Consider the following 9,606-nt stretch of genomic DNA (forward strand, 5'->3'; position numbering starts at 1 on the left):
TGGTTACCAAGACTATAAACTAGGTAACCGAGCCACATAAGTTTCATAGGGATGAAACTCCTCTCTTATCTGATAAAACTCCTTTATTTAATGACTCTGTCAAGTCAGCAATTTTGCTTATGTCCTATTTAATGTATATAACACTCTCATAAAACATTGCATTGATATATATAATAATTCACTATTTAATGTATATAATTCACTATTTTTTATCTATATTTAATGTATATAACACTCTCATAAAACATGCATTGATACCCTCTCATGATCCTGTCAAGCTTGCCTAAACGGACGATGCGGCAGCATGTCGTTTTCGTTTGAACGCGGTTTCATTACTCACGTGGGCCCACGGGTCACCAAAGTCTGGACTGTTTTGCATTCCTTCAACGCGGTCGAATGGTTATTCACACCACCGTTCTGTTCTCATTAGTCAGGACTGACAGGCCATATTATATTTATATAAAATCTCTTGTGATTTAAATCAATCAACCAAATTCGCATGATATATATAATACATAACCCTTGGCTTTAGCAGCAGCTTGCTACATCAGTTTTCCCAGCATGCATCCCGAAAAAACCAATCCCTCGCTGGTCCTCCTCTTTATCCTCATCATAGCCACCAGTTTGTTCCTGACTGTCACTGCTCTTCAAGCTGAACAACATGGCTCCAATCGCAGCGCCAGCGGCTGCATCCCAGCTGAGAGGGCCGCCTTGCTCTCCTTCAGGAAGGGCATCGCAGCTGACTTCACCAGCCGCCTTGCTTCATGGCACGGTGGAGACTGCTGCCGGTGGAGAGGCGTCAGGTGTAGCAACCATACCGGCCACATCCTCGAGCTTGACCTTGGCAATCAAAATCCAAGCACCGGCTCCGTCACCGGATGCGACGACGTAAACGCTCTGTTCGGCGAGATAAGTCCCTCTCTGCTTTCCCTTGAACAACTACAGCACTTGGACCTCAGCTGGAATTGCTTGACAGAGCGTCAAGAAACTATACCTCTGTTCATGGGCCTGATGAAGAGTCTGAGATATCTGAATCTCTCTGGTATACCATTTAGCGGTGAAGTGCGTCCTCAGCTTGGCAATCTGTCAGAGTTGCAGTACCTTGATCTTGGCTCCCAAGATCTTGGTTACAGGATGTACTCAGCAGACATCACCTGGTTACAACATCTACCTTTACAATACCTTGGCATGAGCAATGTAAATCTCTCGCAGGTATCTACCTGGCCTCATGTGCTAATAGGATTCCATCTTTGAGAGTTGTTGATCTTTCATCCTGCTCGCTTGCTAGTGCAAACCAATCACTTCCGCTCCTAAATCTCACAAAACTCAATAAGCTTGACCTCTCTGATAATAATTTTGACCACGAAATTGCATCTAGTTGGTTTTGGAAGGAGACGAGCCTCAGACACCTCCATCTTGGGTATAACAGGTTATTTGGCCAATTTCATGATGCACTAGAAAACATGACATCTCTCCAAGTCCTTGATTTGTCCTTTGGTCTTAATCAAGGGCTGGTCATGGAAGGAAACTTTAAGAACCTATGTAGTTTGGAAATCCTCGACCTCACTGAGAATGGAATGAATGGAGACATAGCAGTGTTGATGGAGAGGTTGCCCCAATGTGCACTGGATACACTGCAGGAGCTGCATCTGGGCTCTAATAAATATCACTGGAACCTTTCCAGTTTTGATAGGCCGCTTCAATGCATTGAGTGTACTTGACCTTTCCAGGAACAACCTCGCTGGAAACATCCCACCAGAGCTCAGTAACTGCACACACCTAAACACCCTCGACCTCTCCTATAATAAGATTGTTGGACCTCTACCACCAGAGTTCAGGCGTCTAACTCGTTTGATCACCCTTGATTTGTCCAATAATCATCTGAGTGGAAGTGTACCTACGGGACTCGGAGCCTTCACTAATTTGACTTGGTTGGTTCTAAGCAACAACAACTTCAGCGGTATCATCATGGAAGTTAACACTTTGCAGCTCTAATAAGATTAAAGAAACTAGGCCTATCTTCAACCAATTTGAAGCTGTCAGTGGATACAGATTGGATCCCTATCTTCAGCCTGGAGGTTGCACTTTTTGCATCTTGTCGAATGGGTCCTCTTTTTCCTGCTTGGCTTCAGTGGCAGCCAGAGATCACTAAACTTGACATTTCAAGTACAGTTCTAATGGACAAGATTCCTGATTGGTTCTGGCAAACATTTTCACAGGCCATAAATATCGACCTCTCTGACAATCAGTTAAGTGGCAGCTTGCCGGCAAATCTAGCTGACATGGCCTTTGTAGAGCTAAACATCAGTTCCAACCTGCTTAGTGGACCAATACCACCACTTCCAAGAAATATCTCCATCTTAGACATGTCCAACAATTCATTTTCAGGAACACTACCTCCGAATCTTGAAGCTCCACAACTGCAAACATTGCTTATGTATTCAAATAGAATTGGTGGCAGCATTCCAGTATCCTTGTGCAAACTGAATCTGTTGTCTGACCTAGATTTGTCAAACAATCTTTTGGACGGCCAAATTCCTCGATGTTTTGATAGTGAATCCAGTCAGTGCATAGAATTCTTGCTTCTAAGCAATAATAGTTTGTCAGGAGAATTCCCTGCATTCTTGCAGAATTGCACGGGCCTACATTTCCTGGATCTTGCATGGAATAACTTGTTTGGAAAGTTACCTGAATGGATTGGGGAACTGACAAATTTACAGTTTCTTCGACTAGGCCACAATACATTTTCAGGAAATATTCCAGCAGAAATCACAAATCTTGGCTATCTGCAATACCTGGATCTATCAAGCAATAACTTATCTGGTGTTATACCTATGCATCTGTCGAGCCTGACAGCTATGACATTGAAGGGGTCAAAGCCTTTATCGGGTATGGCAATGGGTCCTCTCCCAGATGGAGATCCTCAGTTTTCTGGAGACACCATGCCCATAACTGGTCAGTTTGGAGAAATCATGCCAATAATTATGAAAGGGCAACTGCTTAGGTATGGCCGCACATTAGCATATTTCATAGGCCTTGATCTATCAGGCAACTCTTTGACCGGTGAAATTCCCTTGGATATCATTTCCCTTGATGCATTAATAAATCTGAATCTATCATCCAACCGCCTGACTGGAAAAATTCCTAACAAAATTGGGGCCTTGCAGTCATTGGAATCACTCGATCTCTCGGAGAACCATCTTTCTGGTGAAATCCCATCATCCTTATCAAATTTGACATCACTAAGCTAATTGAACTTGTCCTACAACAGTTTGTCTGGAAGGATACCCTCAGGTAGGCAACTTGATACCCTTAGTGTGGACAATCCATCACTTATGTACATCGGCAATGATGGACTTTGTGGGCCCCCTCTTCAGAAGAATTGTTCATCAGGAAATGAAACACCCACCGATGATCATCACAGAAACAATGGGCATGAACTCAAACCCTTGTCCTTGTATCTTGGTCTTGTATTGGGATTTGTGGTGGGGCTGTGGATGGTGTTTTGTTCATGAAGTCATGGAGAATTGCTTATTTCCAGCTCTTTGACAACCTTTATGACAGAGTTTATGTATTTGTTGTGGTAACGTGGGCAACTTTGACTAGGAGTAAAGCTGCAGAATAAACAAATACCTTATGGAACACTTGTTTTCCTGCCAAGACCAATTCAGCCACTATGTCTGAATCATAGTGAGGAAGAAGACCCTGCTGACATATGTGATGTCATATGGCTTGTATAGTTGTATTTTCATCATCTAAATAAAGACAATATATATTGGTCAGTTCTTATGGCACATGAAGATTACAGTATTCCTAATTTTCTATATACTTCATAGTAAGTTACTCGTCTGAATAGTTACTAGAATTGATATGTGGCTAGCACTGCTGCTGCTCCTCTACAACTACTTCAATTTATACTTTCTGAAAATAGGTATAATATTTTAGTCATTTATAACAATTAATACTAAAGTGATAGAAAATTAAGGAAACACTACTTCTTCATATGCTTTAATGCGCGCTACAGCAAGGATTTATGCGTTTCTATGCTTATGCGTAGGGAAATACATGCCAGCTATATGAAGACGTGATGAAACTGATGTATGAATCTTTGCAAGTTCCAGGGCCATTACCTGTTTAAGAAGACCTCTGCACTTGCGCTGACCACGGTGTAGGCATTAAGCCTGATTTGTCACTGCGCTGTGTCACCAATTGGCATGAACCTCTGCGCGCTCTCGTCAATTTGAAGCACAGGTCGACCGATAGTGTTAACTGTTGAGGCAGTCTTCAGACGAGGTTAGTGCAGTCTCATAAGTCATGGTTGATTGTACTGTTTGCTGATTTATTGAAGAAAAATCACTATAGTTGGCAGAAAAAATACGGCTTATAAGATAAGTGAACGGAGCTATGACAGCAGGTGAGCCGCATGCTGGCGTAGTCATCCCGTTCCCCGCCTTAGTGTAGCAGATGAGCGTGGAAACGGCACGGGGACGCGGGTCGCGGTGGGGCATTGACAAGCGCATTCTATCGAGCACTTTTTGGGCATGCACCCTCACTAGCGATGTTGTAGCTTAGCGCGACTAAAGGCCACATCGCTGGCAACGTGAGGAGCGAGCGTGGCCACCGGCAATGAGCCTGTGCATAAGCCAGCAGCCACACTAACAAACTCTTCCTTCTCAGTTAGACAGCCACTCCACACGAGAAGAGCGACCACAGCGCCTGTGGTACTGGGACAGAGGAGAAAACCCAAAAGTACGGTGTAGATCCGATGAACCTCCGGCGAGCACCTCAGACGATGGATTGCCCAGTGCCAAGTCTCCTGCACCCTGCATCTGACGCCGCCGATGCCTGAGCCACAGCGACCACGGACTTCCGCCTCTAATCTAGAGGTGTGCCTCCTTACCGAGAAAGTGCCAAAGCTTCAGACCTACCTCCACGCCATCGTCGAGCCCCGCTTCAATGTCACCGATATGGGAACCATACTGCAGCGCCCAAAAGCCCAAGAAGGAAGAGGCCCAAGGAACATAACTCAAGAGTATCGGGCCCATAGTGGAGCAAGTAGATTAGACCCCATTGCATCCGGCAATCACAGTCAAATAGTTGTAGTAATGGGATATAAAAGGGGAAGGGGAGTGGAACTTGTCTTGGTTGGCGTCGGGTGTGGGCGGCAAGCTGTGGCTCGAGTTGCCGGCGGTGACCAATTCCACCATACTTGCATTTCCATACAATTCAGTTCTAAAGTTGACATTGCACAATCTAGTACCATAACATCTCGCATCGGATGCGATCATCGCACACGACTCTAGGTCACGATGAAGGTCGAGGAGCAATTCGCTTTGGTCCTCACCAAGCAGGAGGAGCAATCGAAGAGGATTTCCAAGGGCAATTGGTGTCTCAACGACATCCATGCCTTGGTGGAGGACCTTAAGGCGGCCAAGGACGAGTTCAAGCAGTGGCGGTCTCTAGTCGACAACAAGGTCGCTGATACGCATGACTGGATTAATTCTCTTCACCAGCAACTCGAAGCTCTTAAGTCCTCGTTAGTGGCGACTTCTTTCTACCTCCTTGGAGACTAGATCTCCATTACTCAAGATGCCAACACCCACTCATCTAGGTGTGACCTCCTCGCAGGCAGCGTCTAGGCCTATTGTCCATGACTTTGAACAACTTAACCAGAGAGATGGTTCAGGGGTGTCACCACCCTCGAACCACCTCCAATCACAGGTGCTAAAGGAAATTCCCAAACCCCACCTCCTTGATTTGACTTCAATTCTCTATGTCCAGGTGCTAGTCAATCTTAGTTTAGCTCTGCTATGCCTCAATTGGACTTCCCCAAATTTGATGGCACAAATCCTATTGATGTGGATCAAGCGTTGTGGTACATATATATTTTGATCTTATGATAGCCTCTCCAATAATTGGGTTAAGCTAGCCAATATTCATTTCACTCATACTAGTGCTTTTTGGATGCAAACCATTGAACTCAGCCTTCAGCAATATCCTTGGAATATTCTTTGCCAGCATGCCATAGCCCATTTTGATAGAGGCTAATTTAACCATTTTTTTGTGAATTCTTCTATGCTAAACAAACTGGCTCTATCCTTAAGTATACCACCAAATTTGATGATCTTATGCATCAACTCTAGGCTCATGATCCTTATGTGAATCTTGATCTCCTTACTAGCAAATTCATTGATAGCTTGCATGTTGAATTTAGGGTCGCTATTGTGTTACATCGACCAAAGTATCTGGATACTGCTAGGTGCAGGAGCAGGTTCTTTTTGGTTAATCATCTTGTGATTATAAGAGGTTGGAATCATCTTCACCAACTCAAGGTCTTTCCAAGTGAAAGGACCAAGGATGCGCCTAGAGGGGGGGTGAATAGGCGTTTCTGAAAATTTACAACTTAAAATGTGGAAACGATTAGAACTAGAGTTTTCCATGCAAATGAAAAACTCCACACAAAGATAATTAGAGAAATAGTTGTAAACAATATTAAATAAGTCTAACACCTGCACTACAGAGATTAGATCGCATAAAGAAATATTCTTGACAACTCGCAAATACCGGACGCGTCCGATATCAACTCGGACACGTCCGAGATACACGAGCACACAACACCTAGATGTTTCTGTTCTCCAGCTTCTCCTAAACCTACACACAGCTTATATGAAGAAGTATAGATATACAATACCCTGCAAAAAGGTATCCAATACAGATAATACAATTTATATAAGAAGTGTTGTGCTGTCCAACTCGGACACGTCCGGCTTGAACTCGGACGCGTTCGGAATTCACGAGCAGAGGATATTCAATCCTTGTGTTGTGAAACTTATTCCTCTCCCTGCAAGAGTCTCAATCACAGTATGTATGATACTAGAACCCTGCAGAGAAGCTCACACAACAGATAAGACACAAATTTCAAATGTAATGCGAAGAGAGACACAAAATTTGTTTTACCAAAGTTCGGTCTCCGTAGAGACCTAATCTCCGTTGAGGGGGCTACGGGTAAGGCACTCGATGACCTAGAGGATACCACTAAGGTCACTCTAGCTCAAAGGTCCTCCCTAGAGAATACCGCGAAGGTAACTCTAGCCGGAGTCTCTTCCAACTCCAACTCCTCCTTCCACTAGATGATTTCTTCCCTTGCGGAGGCGAAATCCGACCTGCACAAACAATCCGAGGCAACCACAAACACTTGGGTGCTCTCCGGCGACGCCTAACCGTCTAGGAACGAAGAGTCCAAGAGTAACAAATGCAAATCACGAAATAGACAATAAGCTCAAGTGCTCAAGTGGTGGCTTGCTCTCAAAATCGAAAATCTTTCAACCCACAAAATGGATTTGTCAATCTAGATCAAACACTCACAAACAGAGGGTTGGAGAGAGTTAGCAAAGCTCAGCAATGTGTCACAAAACTGGTAGAATCAGCAGCCCCGAAAGAGGAGGGCTGAGGGGTATATAAAGACAGTTTTGAGTTTTGAAAACTAGCCGTTGGCCATACCGGACGCGTCCGGTATCATACCGGACACGTCCGATATGATCGAGGCCAACAAACTTACCCCTGTTAGCTTGCTACTCCCTACCACGGTGAAGTCTACGTCGGAACTCCCGACGTACGTCGGAACTTTCGACAAGTCAGCACTGCTGACGTGCGCCGGAAGTGCTGACACGCACCAGAACAGCTCCTAGGTCAACACAACTCAAAAAGTCAGAATGCGCAACAGTACCCATACCGGACGCGTCCGGTATGCACGACCTGTGCACATTGAGTTCAGCTCTCAGGTTAGTTTCTCTAAGACCTCACATGGGTTGACTTGAGCACTAGAGAGTATTAATCCATGATCATGATGCATCCCTCTTAATAGTACGGCTTTCCTATCAACTCAAGATCAAAAGATAAATCAAATTTAAACCGTTTGAGAAGCTTCCATCAAACCAAAGCCTTTCTTTCAATTCTTGATAAGCTGAGGATGTCATCATGTCAAACTTGTTTTTAATCTTGAGCATAGCCATCTTGAGCACATGACTTGGTTCCATTCAATAGATAGATTTGACTCCAAATGTACCAAGTCATTTTCATTAACTGCTTCAATAGTAGATTTGATCCTCCACATCAACATGACCCTTAGAGCTTGATTAGTACCTCAACTAAATGCAAGTAATTCCTTCTTCATCCGAGCTAGGTTTTTCGGTCGTCAAGCCGTCGCTTGCCCTTCACCCTTGCTTAGTACCTCGAAGCCTTTCCTTGCTATCTTCACCATCTCAAGTCTTCAAGTCATATGTTGCTTTGAATCATCCAAACAATTTTATACTTTTCATTATTGCTTTCATATGAGTGATAGCTATCTTCACAATAAATAAGCCTCTTTCAATAATTCCATTTGCATTGTTGTTTTGTGCTTGAACTAGATTGCTTCATACAACAATACATAATTTTGGCTTTTATAAACTTGGATCAAATACCTGTGAGATAGCTTTTCCCTGTTTCACACTTAGCAAGATCATTAGTTCCTTTAATCATGGTTGTCATTCAATCATCCAAAACACATTAAGTGGCTTAATGCACTTACAATCTCCCCCTTTTTGGTGATTGATGACAACCTTGATTAAAGCTTACAAAAGATAATAAATTTAAGCTCTTGGGTTTAATGATTTATTTGAAGCTCCCCCTTAATATGTGCAATATGAATGGAATTCATAATGAGACCTATAAAGGTCAATTTGCACATTTTAAGTGAGTGACAAGCTCCCCCTAAATCATTGCATCCGGTGCAAGTGAATGTGAACAATATAACTGTGATGCACATGACATGTATAAATCACACAAGAATAAATACAAAACATACACCAACACATGTCAGGGCAGCACATTTGCAAAAATAGAAATCTAAAAAATTATAACCAACACACATAGCAAACATCACATAGATTTCCCAAGTCCACAAGTCACTAAGATAAAGATCATGTCTTATTCAACATCTCACATAGACTCAACATGATACAAGATGATATAACAAGTCTCATGATACATCAAAAAGCTCATCATAGACACTACAGCTACAGTACATATCTCAGAATATGCCAAACATGAAGAACATCTGAAGCTTTAATCAATATCTCTCCCCCTTTGTCATCCATCTCCAAAATGTACAGGAACAAGCATATGACATAGGAGGGCTGCAAGCTGTAACCGGCTATCTCTCACTCGTCATCATCATCATCATCGTCATCTCCATACCTCTGATCCGGAGAGCGAGAAGTACCTGGTGGGCGAGAACCACTCTGTCCTGGGTCACCTAGATGGCCATAGCCACCAAAGCCACTAGAAGTCCCCACACCACCGAAGCCGTGGTCATAGTCGTGCGACTCACCAAAGTAAAGAAAACTATCCCACCAGTGCTCCTGTGACTGCTGCTGCAACGGCGCCTCAGGCTGCTCGCCCTGGTCTGTCTGACCCTGCTGTACCTGTGGTGGAACTGGCTGTGACTGAGAGTATCCACCAAACTCCTGCTGAAACTCTCTCTCATATCTAGCCTGCTGCTGCTCAAAAGTCTCAGGCTCACTAGCTGCACTGTCAGAAATAGGAGACCTCGGAGTAGGAAGCTCA

General features: G+C 43.8%; 1 pseudogene; it reads left to right on the forward strand.

Moving 5' to 3' along the window:
* On the forward strand, positions 438-3,782 carry LOC8072179 (annotated as a pseudogene).

This window comes from Sorghum bicolor, chromosome 7, assembly GCF_000003195.3.
Source record: "Sorghum bicolor cultivar BTx623 chromosome 7, Sorghum_bicolor_NCBIv3, whole genome shotgun sequence".
NCBI lineage: Eukaryota > Viridiplantae > Streptophyta > Magnoliopsida > Poales > Poaceae > Sorghum > Sorghum bicolor.